Source organism: Chanodichthys erythropterus, chromosome 8 (assembly GCF_024489055.1).
Source record: "Chanodichthys erythropterus isolate Z2021 chromosome 8, ASM2448905v1, whole genome shotgun sequence".
Taxonomy (NCBI): Eukaryota; Metazoa; Chordata; class Actinopteri; order Cypriniformes; family Xenocyprididae; genus Chanodichthys; species Chanodichthys erythropterus.
In genome coordinates this window covers 43606866-43617574 of record NC_090228.1, presented here as the reverse complement: position 1 = coordinate 43617574, position 10709 = coordinate 43606866, and the positions used below count along the sequence as shown (strand labels likewise).

The 10709-nt window shown below is 37.7% G+C and overlaps 1 pseudogene; it reads left to right on the top strand.

Moving 5' to 3' along the window:
• Positions 1-3547: 3547 nt before the first annotated feature.
• Positions 3548-10066, top strand: LOC137025288 (interferon-induced very large GTPase 1-like; annotated as a pseudogene).
• Positions 10067-10709: the final 643 nt, after the last annotated feature.

Below are 10709 nucleotides of genomic sequence, written 5' to 3'. Positions count from 1 at the left end.
TAACCCTCAGGAGTCTGAGGCTGATTTGGGGCTTGGAGAAGTTTTGACATGCCCTTACATTTGTGCTTTATTCAGTTGTTCATAAACATATTAATGGAAAAAGTGTCATTACACTGTATTCAGCACAAACTATGCTACAATAATATGTGAGGAACATGTATGTACATGTTTGTGTTTTTGAAGGAATAACATTTATGCGTGGTTATTGAAAAAACAAAAAACTTAAGTCACTGAAATAAGGCCAAAAAAAGTATAGTAAATCTGTGTCTAAAAAATTATGCTGCCTACTCCTTCATATAAAACAATATATTGATTTAGTTTTTGTAAGACACTTTTTGCCAAGAAACACAGTATGCGAGGAGGCGTGAATCACCACTGAATAATGGGCCATTCTCACCTGAGAAGACAAAAGAATTGGATAGTAATGAGCTAAAATGACTAATGAGGCATTTCAGTCAGGTAGGCTGTGAAAAAAACCTTCTGTGATGTCTCAAGCTCATCATGATATATTAAACATACAGAAAAATATTATTACAATATAAAGTAATGGTTTTATATTATACTTTAAAATATAATGTATTTCTGTGATGCAAAGAGTCTGAATATAGGCTTTTAGTTTAAAAGAAGCACATTTGGAGAAATATTGTATTCTCATATGTTTATGTCAATTTTCTATACAAAGAGGTTATTTTTATTTAATATTCACTGTCATTACTATGAGCGCTGGTGTTTTCAATTCATCCTTGAAGTCGGAGGGCGCTCTGTGCATTTTAGTCCACAAATTCATCTAAAAGAAGAAGAGGCTATTCCATGAATGGAGTTTCCAATTCATACTGCAGCCGGAGGGCGCTAAATAAACAAAAACTCATCTAAACTTCATCTATAGAAGAAAAGAAAACAGAAACTAACTGCATGTCTTCTAGAGCTCTCTAACCATGACTTTTACATCCAGATAAACACTTTTCAAGACAGTAAATACACGATTGAGATGATGAATGCATGTATTGCCTCTGAATTTGCGTCTGAATAGTGCTGGCTCCGTGGGCGTGGCCGCATTAGCGGATAAGGAGCTGAATCACGGACTTCTGACATGGCTCTCTTTTCATACAGATTACATAAACACAGAAGGTTTGTTTTCGATTTGACTTACATGATTTAAAACCTGACATCTTAACGTTTTTTTAGACATAAGTTTATTTTTTCTTTGATTAGTATTCACAAGTTACAGTTCATTTTCTGAGAACTATCAGATTGGACTTCGTTCAGAGGGAGAGGAGAAATCACGCATCATGTTAGTTTTCTTTATTTTACAAAAAGCACAACATTTTGTTTTTACTCTGAGTGTATACAAATAAAAGAAGATATTCTATAGTTTCAATTGATATATTACTTATGTCTCTATGACAAAAAATGACGGAGTATTTTAAGTCTGTTTTGCTGCAATGTGAAAAAAACCTGCAAAACGTGTGTTAAGGTCATGCCACAGCATCTCAAAAGAATTGAGGTCAGGACTTTGACTAGGCCACTCCAAAGTCTTCATTTTGGTTTTCTTCAGCCATTCAGTGGTGAACATGCTGGTGTGTTTTGGATCATTGTCCTGCTGCAGAACCCAAGTTCACTTCGGCTTGAGGTCACAAACAGATGGTCAGACATTGTCCTTCAGGATTTTTTGGTGGACAGCAGAATTCATGGTTTCATTTATCACAGCAAGTCTTCCAGGTCCTGAAGCAGCAAAACAGCCCCAGACCATCACACTAACAGCACCATATTTTACTGTTGGTATAATGTTCTTTTTCTGAAATGCTGTGTTACATTTACGCCAGACATAATGGAACACACCTTCCAAAAAGTTCAAATTTTGTCTCGTCAGTCCACAGAGTATTTTCCCAAAAGTCTCAGGAATCATCAAGAAGTTTTCTGGCAAAACTGAGACAAGCCTTTATGTTCTTTTTGCTCAGCAGTGGTTCTCGTCTTGGAAATCTGCCATGAAGGCCATCTTTGCCCAGTCTCTTTTTTATGGTGGAGTCATGAACACTGACCTTAACTGAGGCAAGCGAGGCCTGAAGGTCTTTGGATGTTGTTGTGGGGTCTTTTGTGACCTTTCTGCGCTCTTGGGGTAATTTTGGTCAGCCGGCCACTCCTGGGAGGGTTCATCACTGTTCCATGTTTTCACCATTTGTGGATAATGGCTCTCACTGTGGTTCGCTGGAGTCTCAAAGCTTTAGAAATGGCTTTATTACCTTTTCCATATTGATAGATCTCAATTACTTTCTTTCTGAATTTCTGTGTATCGCAACATGATGTGTAGCTTTTGAGGATCTTTTGGTCTACTTCACTTTGTGATGCAGGTCCTATTTAAGTGATTTATTGATTGCGAACAGGTGTGGCAGTAATCAGGCCTTGGTGTGCTAGAGTAGTTGAACTCAAGGGGGCCACCACTGTATATGTCAATATCTCTGGCTATAGTCGATACATGATCATCGTCTGTTGGCGCAACCCAGGTTATCACCGTCCACTACGCCACTGCCAACAGCGCAAAAATAACGATGAGCTCTTTTGGTGTCACGACTGTGATTAATATGACGTTACACACGCATGCACAAAAGTTTTGATCGGAATGTATCCACAAGTTTCCTACGCCCCATGAGGCCTTGCGTCAAAAGTGGGAGTGTCTTCCGGTTCAAAGTAAACAAGCTGGACGTGACACTCATTCATTCAACAGTTGACAGTCATTCAAGATGTAGCGGTCCAAACTTGCGAATGTTTGACTTTTACTTAAAGATTTAAGATTTCAGCATCAATATTTGAACAATGTTTTACAATAAAAAAATGTTACAGTAACAATAATGTATTAATTTATGTCAGGAGTGCACATCAATCATGCTAAATCTAACTGATATTTATATTGACATAAAAAGAAAACAAATCCATTGTTTTCTTTTTGACATAAAAAGAAAACAATGGATTTAAAAGCATTAAGGCTTTTAAATCCAAAGGCTTACACATTTAGAAATATATTGATAACATACTCTATGTTTGCGTCACTTTTCTGTGCATTTCTATTAATTTTCCTCTAAATTATGCGATGATTGCAATCCGAGGACATTTGCATGATCTCTCCTGTCTATCTATCCTGATCCTTTAAGCCAGAGCAACAGAGGGAGCTCATGAGAAGACAACAAGAGTTATACGACTTAACAGAGTGTGTGTGAATCTGTGAAAGATATGCATTTGTGAGGAATCAACAAAGGCACAGGGAAGAGACAGAAAACATCAAACCAAATAAATACACGATTATAAATCATATAAGAATTGTCTACGTTCCTCAAGCAGTCTCTAGTATTTTCCATAAACTAGTGTATTTATTATCGCAATGGTTAACATAACCATCGCATAGCCTATATGACAGTGGAAACGCGACTGGCTCTGGCACGCACGACAGGTTAGGAGTAAAATATAACATCATATGGCTTTGGTGCATCAGTGACAGGTGAAGAACAGAGAGCAGGTTGTTCGTGTATTGCAGGGCCAGGATGCTTTTGTAGTCATGCAGCAGCACTTATGTGGAAGCTCAGTAAAGTAAATGGCAATTAAGGGCACAAAAACTGTTTATTGTATTGTGATATTATTAACTAATAAATGTACTAAACTGAAATGTTGTCCTTGAGTGCTGTAACGATATCTCTCATAAAGATTTTCAACTTTACAAAGTAAACAATGATCCGAAAAACACTTAGCCTCTTTGCTAATTAACACACAAAATACCATTGGTATGCTACTTCCGCTGCCTCACCGGAAGTTGTACCCACATTCTTTTTTACAGTAGCGCCCCGTGGAAACAGGTGGATATAAAACACATAATTAGATATTTGAATCAAATTACAACGTTTAGAGTACATGTAAACAGATCGGCAATCGGATTCAATTCATTCAGATTGACGAAATTTGATGCATGTAAACATAGCCTGTGTGGTGTTTCCAGTGTGTATATTGGCTCTGTCGTCCCACATTTCCAGCCTGTTTGTCACCATGGTCACTCATTAATTTGAATATTCAGTTCAGGTGTGTCTTGTTACTCATCTCATTAGTTCTTGTTGTTTGCCATGTGCTTATATATCCTGTGTTCTCACCCATTCTCTGTTTGCCTTAGTTTGAGATAGTGTTTGGTTGTTTATTCCTTGTTCCTTGTATGTTCTTCTGTGTTTAATATAGATCACAATCCGACCATTGTGTTATTTGGAAGCTCTGCGGCAGTCCAGTTTCTAGATGACAATGTTCTACTCGGAGATATTGGCAATGTAAAAAAATCCTGGTCCGTTCCTTTGCATAAGAAGATATCAGGACATCATGTCTCAGTGATCAACATGATTGGCTTACACGAGACTGCACTTGATCTGGACCAGTTAACTGGTCAACTAGTGGATGAAAATGAAATCATTGCCTTCATCTTTGTTGTGCGATCGAGTCAGTTAACAGATGCTGATAAGATGGGTATTGATTGGCTTCGGAGAGTATTTGGTGACAGTTCTTCAGTTTGTGTTGATTCTTTTCACCTATGACAGCGAGGAAGAATCGGACTCAATAATAGATGATCTGAAGAAAAACTCTGCTCTGGAGCATCTACTGAAGGAATGTGGTGGAAGATATCATACTTGCAGCAAAGATATGAACAAACAGTCAGAGATGAGAGACTTGATGAAAAGGATTGAGCGTCTATTAATTGATAATGAGCAGAGGCGCTACACTAGTGAGATGTACAACACAGCAATAAAAGAGAGAGAAGACCTGCAAAGGACACATCAAAGTAAGAAAAGAAGGTTTGGTTTCCTGATGTATCCGACATGTTTATTTACCGCTGACTCCATTCTCACACTTCCATTCCTAATTTATCAATTATACTATAGAGTACGAACAAGCAACACTTACAGACAAAAAAACTAACCAGTTTCTACAAATCACTGTTGACCTGTAAACCTTCAAGTTTTTTTTTCTTTTTTTTCTGTGGACTAGAAATAAAGATATTTGAAAAGTCAGTACAATCGATATTGGATCCAACTGACTTTTCATAGTATATACCAAAAAAACAAAACAATCATTTTACATGTATTTAAATTTAAAATCCATTTTAATATTCACTTTCTTTTTCTGTCACAAGAACAAAACAAGAGAATGGAAGAGAGCATGGAATACAACACAGAAACAGAGATACATGGGGTATGTGTGTAGTGAAGTGCTAAAATAGAAGTGGAAGTCAGATTAAAAAAAAAAACATTAAATATACAGCTTATATTACTTTATGTGCTTTACACAAGACAATGTCTTTATTATAGAATTGTAAATTGTAAATAAAGTTGTAAGATAATCCACAGCAAGCTTTCTTTAATTGTGCTGTTTTGTTTTTCAGGCAGAAGTGGACAGGCATTCAGGAGAAAGAGAGCATCTTTTTCAAAGACTCCATCTTGATAACAGCGATAACTGTAAACTAAGAGCTGCAGATGTTCTTCAACTAACATTGCAGTCATTACAGTCCCATGAGTCTTGTTCTGATGAGGACCTCATTCAGACTTTCCTACAAAAACTACTGATGATGAACTACAAAGCAAGATACATTAAAACTATAGACATGCAGCATGACAAACAACAAATAAATGATGATATATATTTAGATGAGGGTGATGTTGATATTTTCAGAGAAATGCAGAGTCAAAAAAATGAAGAAACAAACAAAAGAGATGCTATTCATCTATATTATGCTGATAGTTTCCTAAAGCAGCTGATAGTGACTAAACTCTCTCAGTGTCAGTATGCTTTGCCTCTGCTTGTTCCTGATCCATTCACACAAAAGATTGAGTTTCCTCTCTGGACATTCAGACCAATCAACCAGAGCTGGAAGATGAAAGATACCAACAATGAAATCATCAGTAAAAATCCAGCCAGTCTGGAAGGCAAAAACACCCATGGTGTCTTTCTTCAGGTTTGGCTCATTGTCCTCATCCAAATCTCAGTTTATGAACAATCTGATCAATGAGAAACACAACACGTTCTTCCACAGGAACTGCACAGGCAGCAGCAAAACCAGAGTACTGATGGATGGAGTGGTGGAGATTGCCTGGTACTGCCCCTCTGGGAAAGACGCAGATAAATTTACTCAATGTGTTGCATTCTGTAACCTCCATGGTGATGCAGGAGACCATGAAAAACAGCTGCAGATCCTCACTCAAATGGCCTCTGTCAATGTTGCTATCTTACCACGACTTGACAAGAATGACAAGAGTGGAAAACGTATCCAAGAGCTGTACAAAGACAGAAAGCCACTCATTTGTCTTTTTACTGAGGATGAAAGTACAATAAGTGAGACAAGAAAAGGAAAATACAAAATTGGATTAAAAAACAGAAATCAGTCAGATGTATCTGAAGAACTCGTACGTGCTATAAATAAATGTCTCTCATCGTCAGAAACATATGCTGTTTTCACACTTGAAGATGTGTCCAAACACTCAGGAATCATAGTAGATGAGGATCAAGTCAATGACTGCAGAAGAGGGAAAGAAGCAGCCCAGCAGATGATGGGTTTACTGGAGAAAAAAGATCTGAGAGAAATCAAAGACTTATTTCTGCCCCGTCAGGGGAAACTGTGGCATCAGTGGTGTGAAAAGAACAAAGAACTACATCGATCTCAGGGAAATGAAAAAGACATGGAAAAACAGAAACAAGATATGAAGAAAATCCGTGAACAGCAGCATGTGCTGGACTTTGGCGAGTTCATGAAGTTGTTTATTACAGAAATGAATTCACAATCTCCAAATGAGAAGATATTTTTTCTGAAATGGCTTGGAATCCTCCTGGATGAATTTACCTCAGCTGACCTTTCTGCTCTTCATTACAAGTATGATGAGAAATGGTCAGAAGTCTTAAAACTGAAAGACAAAAATGACATACCTGAGCAACAGGTGGCAGAAAAACAAACAGAACTTGATAAGATATCCAAAGAACTTCAAGCTGCAACCTTTGGCTTGGAGCACATCCTGAGGGAGATTGGTCAGATCTATGAATCATGTAAATCAGTGAATAAGAACAAGGAAGGCTTGCCGTATAATTTCTCTTCTCTCCCGCTTCTTGCAGCTGATATGATGATCTCTGGATTCCCACTGGAGCTGATGGATGGAGATGCTGCTCATGTTCCTGTGGACTGGATTACTGCTGTTCTACACGAGCTCATCAAGAAACTGGGAGACAAGAGAGTCTTTGTTCTGTCAGTTTTAGGTATTCAGAGCTCTGGGAAATCCACAATGCTGAATGCCATGTTTGGACTGCAGTTTGCCGTCAGTGCTGGCAGGTGCACCAGAGGAGCTTTCATGCAGCTAATCACAGTGTCAGAGGAGATTAAAGCACAGCTGAAGTTTGACTATATTCTGGTTGTTGATACTGAGGGGCTCCGTGCTCAAGAACTATCTGGAAGGTCAACAAGACACCAGGACAATGAATTGGCCACATTTGTCGTTGGTCTTGGTAATCTGACTTTGATCAACATCCTTGGAGAAAACCCATCAGAGCTGCAGGAAATTCTACAGATTGTTGTTCAGGCTTTTATGAGGATGAAGAAGGTCAATCTGTCTCCCAGTTGCATGTTTGTGCATCAGAACATTTCAGAAGTTACAGCTGGAGAGAAAAACATGGAGGGTAGGAGACGGCTGCTAAAGATGAAGTCTATGTTGCAGAATGTTTTAGTGATGTCATTACTTTCGATATTCGGAAAGATGTGAAATATTTTGCACATCTCTGGGAGGGCAGTCCACCAATGGCACCACCAAACCCATCATACTGTGAAAACATCCAAGAGCTAAAGACAGCATTTTTTAACCATGCCTCAAAATCAAATGGCTTAAAGCTGACAGACCTAAAAGTTCGAATTAATGATCTCTTGGAGGCGTTACTGAATGAAAGATTTGTATTCAGCTTCAGAAATTCTTTGGAAATTGCAACATACCGAAAACTAGAGACAGAATACAGCAAGTGGTCCTGGAGTCTTCGCAGTGCTATGCTGGAAACTGAGAACACACTCTACAACAACATAGAAAATGAAACAATTAATGAGGTTTCAGAAAGTGATCTTCATGGAAAACTAAAAGCGAAAAGTGAAGAAGTAGGAAAATCAATGTCAGAATTCTTTGAGAAAGACAAAGATAAAGATATATTGAAACAGTGGAAAGCATCATTTCACCTCAAAATCAAAGATGTTAAAGACAACATTGTGAGAGAAACAATGAAGAAATTAAATGAGATTCTCCAGCAGCGAGATATAAGGAAAGGGATTGATGCTCAGAGAACACGTCATGAAAATACTCTCTTGGAAAAGAGCAAAGAACTTGCAATAAAACTCAAAGACAAAGCCAATGATGAAACAGTCCTGGAACAAGAGTTTGAAAAGTTTTGGGAAGAAGGTCTTAAGAGTGTTGAGAAGATTACCAAAGAAAGTCCTCAAATCAAAGGCATTGATGTATTAAGAGACATGAAACAACACATCGCTAACATTGAAAGTGTCCCTGTAAATGCCTGGACAGAGAGTAAGGATATTTTCTCTGTGTCAAGTTATTCGGATTATGTACAGTTAAAGAAATCCAGTGGAATTACAGGATATCTTAAAAATGTCATCAGGTCAGCTAAAGAGAAGCTTGGTTATAAACTATCTCATGTGGATGAAACACAAATTAGGACTTTAGTCAGTGACATTGCTGAAGAAGCAGACAAAAAGATAATTTCATATAATATTGCAAAGATGGGCTACAATAAAACCTACATTCAAGAAATCGCAGATTACGTCAAAGCAAAAATAGTAGATCATGAGGAACATACCAATAATTATAAGTTCATGAATGAATTTTACATGCATTTGTTAGTGTCCATCTGTAAGAGAGAAAACAAGTTAATTACTGACCAGCACAGAAAGTTCCGGGAAGCCAAAGATCCTGTTTTCTACTTTGAAAAGAAGAGCGAAGAATACTATAGTATTTTCCATAAACACTGTCAAGGTGCAACATCAGCTGCCATTTTTGGTGAGATCATCTGTCAGAAACTGAAAGAGCCCATTCAAAAGAGTGTCTACAAAAACATTGCCAGAGGTTTGGCTAATGAAATGAAAACAAACTGTGAATCGCTAAATGGAAACAGATCCAAACTAGAGAAACACATCCTCAAGACACTGGCAGAACAGGAGGATTTTCAAAAATACATGAACTACATTCACTTTCCCAAAGATCACTTCAAGAGTTTCATCAGAGATGAAGTCATTCGGTACATCACTGATAACAGAGTCAGTGTTTGTTCCATGATGAAGGAGAACATTGAACTCCTGCAGCAGAAGATCATGACAGCGGCTCATAAAGCATCTAAATCGATCAGTGGAGATGTTCAGAACTGGCTGAATCACTTCACTCTGGAGCTCTCAGATGTGCTGATATTCTCTGTTAAGGATCTCAGTGGAGTGAGTCATGATGGTGTTGATGATTTCAATCTCCTAGAAGATGTGATAAAAACAGAACTTGATTCAGTTTTATCTGAAATTCAACATGAATTCAGCACAGAGACATTATCAGAAAATCTGGAACATAAGGACAGACCAGATGAGATTCTGATTGACCATCTCTGTCAGTGCTGCTGGGTTCAGTGTCCATTCTGTGGAGTCACCTGCACCAACACTTTAAAAAATCATTCTGGAGATTACAGTGTTCCTTTCCATCGAGTGGATGGACTCACCGGTTGCTGTTATGACAGAACAGAGGATCTCGGTACAGATTTTTGCACAACATTAGTGAGAACTGATAGTATGTTCTATACAGGTAAATGGATTCCATGCAGAGAATACAGAAAAGCAGGAAATGTTTATGCAGAGTGGAGCATCACTCCTGACTTCTCTGAGCTGCCGTACTGGAAGTGGTTTGTGTGTAGATTCCAGAAAGATCTGGAAGAATATTTTGAGAAAAAATTCTGAAATTGGGATCTAATATCACATGAATGGAGTAAATGCTCAAAAGAGCAAGCTATTGAGAGTTTGGAAGAATACATCTAACTACACAAGTGTACATTAATCTCTTGTATGTCTCTGAATTATAGACAACAGTTTGAAATAAGTTTCTGTTCCACACTTAAGTGATTCTGACTTCATCTACACCTTAGCAGTGAAGCAACTCAGAGAATATAACACAAGTTTAAAGATGTAACGATGTTTAATAAAAGTTCTCTGTTCTACAAACCAGAACCTGTAGTCAGAAAAGAAAATTCTGTCATAATTTACTCGCCTTCGCCTCGACTTTCTTTCTTTTGTGGATCAAAATATATTGTGAAAAACTCAATGCATACAAAAAGCTATTAAAAGGACAGAGCATTAACAAGAACAAAAAGCAAATACAATTTTCCTCCTGTAGCTTAAAACCTCAATACATTTAATTCATACAAATTTATATATTAATACAAAGTAACAAATTTGCTGGGAACCTGTCCCTAACCTTACCCGTATCCAACCTTAATAGCAGCAAAAGTGTTTTGCTGTACAATATGAACACATTAAGTATTTATTTTCTGATGCAAGTACATAGTAGTTAAGGCCACCTAATATAAAGTGGGAACACGATTTACAAAAACATCAGTGGGCTTTTATTTTATTTTATTTTTGTTTTTCCCACTAGAGGGCAGTATACTCTGTGTTGGGACAA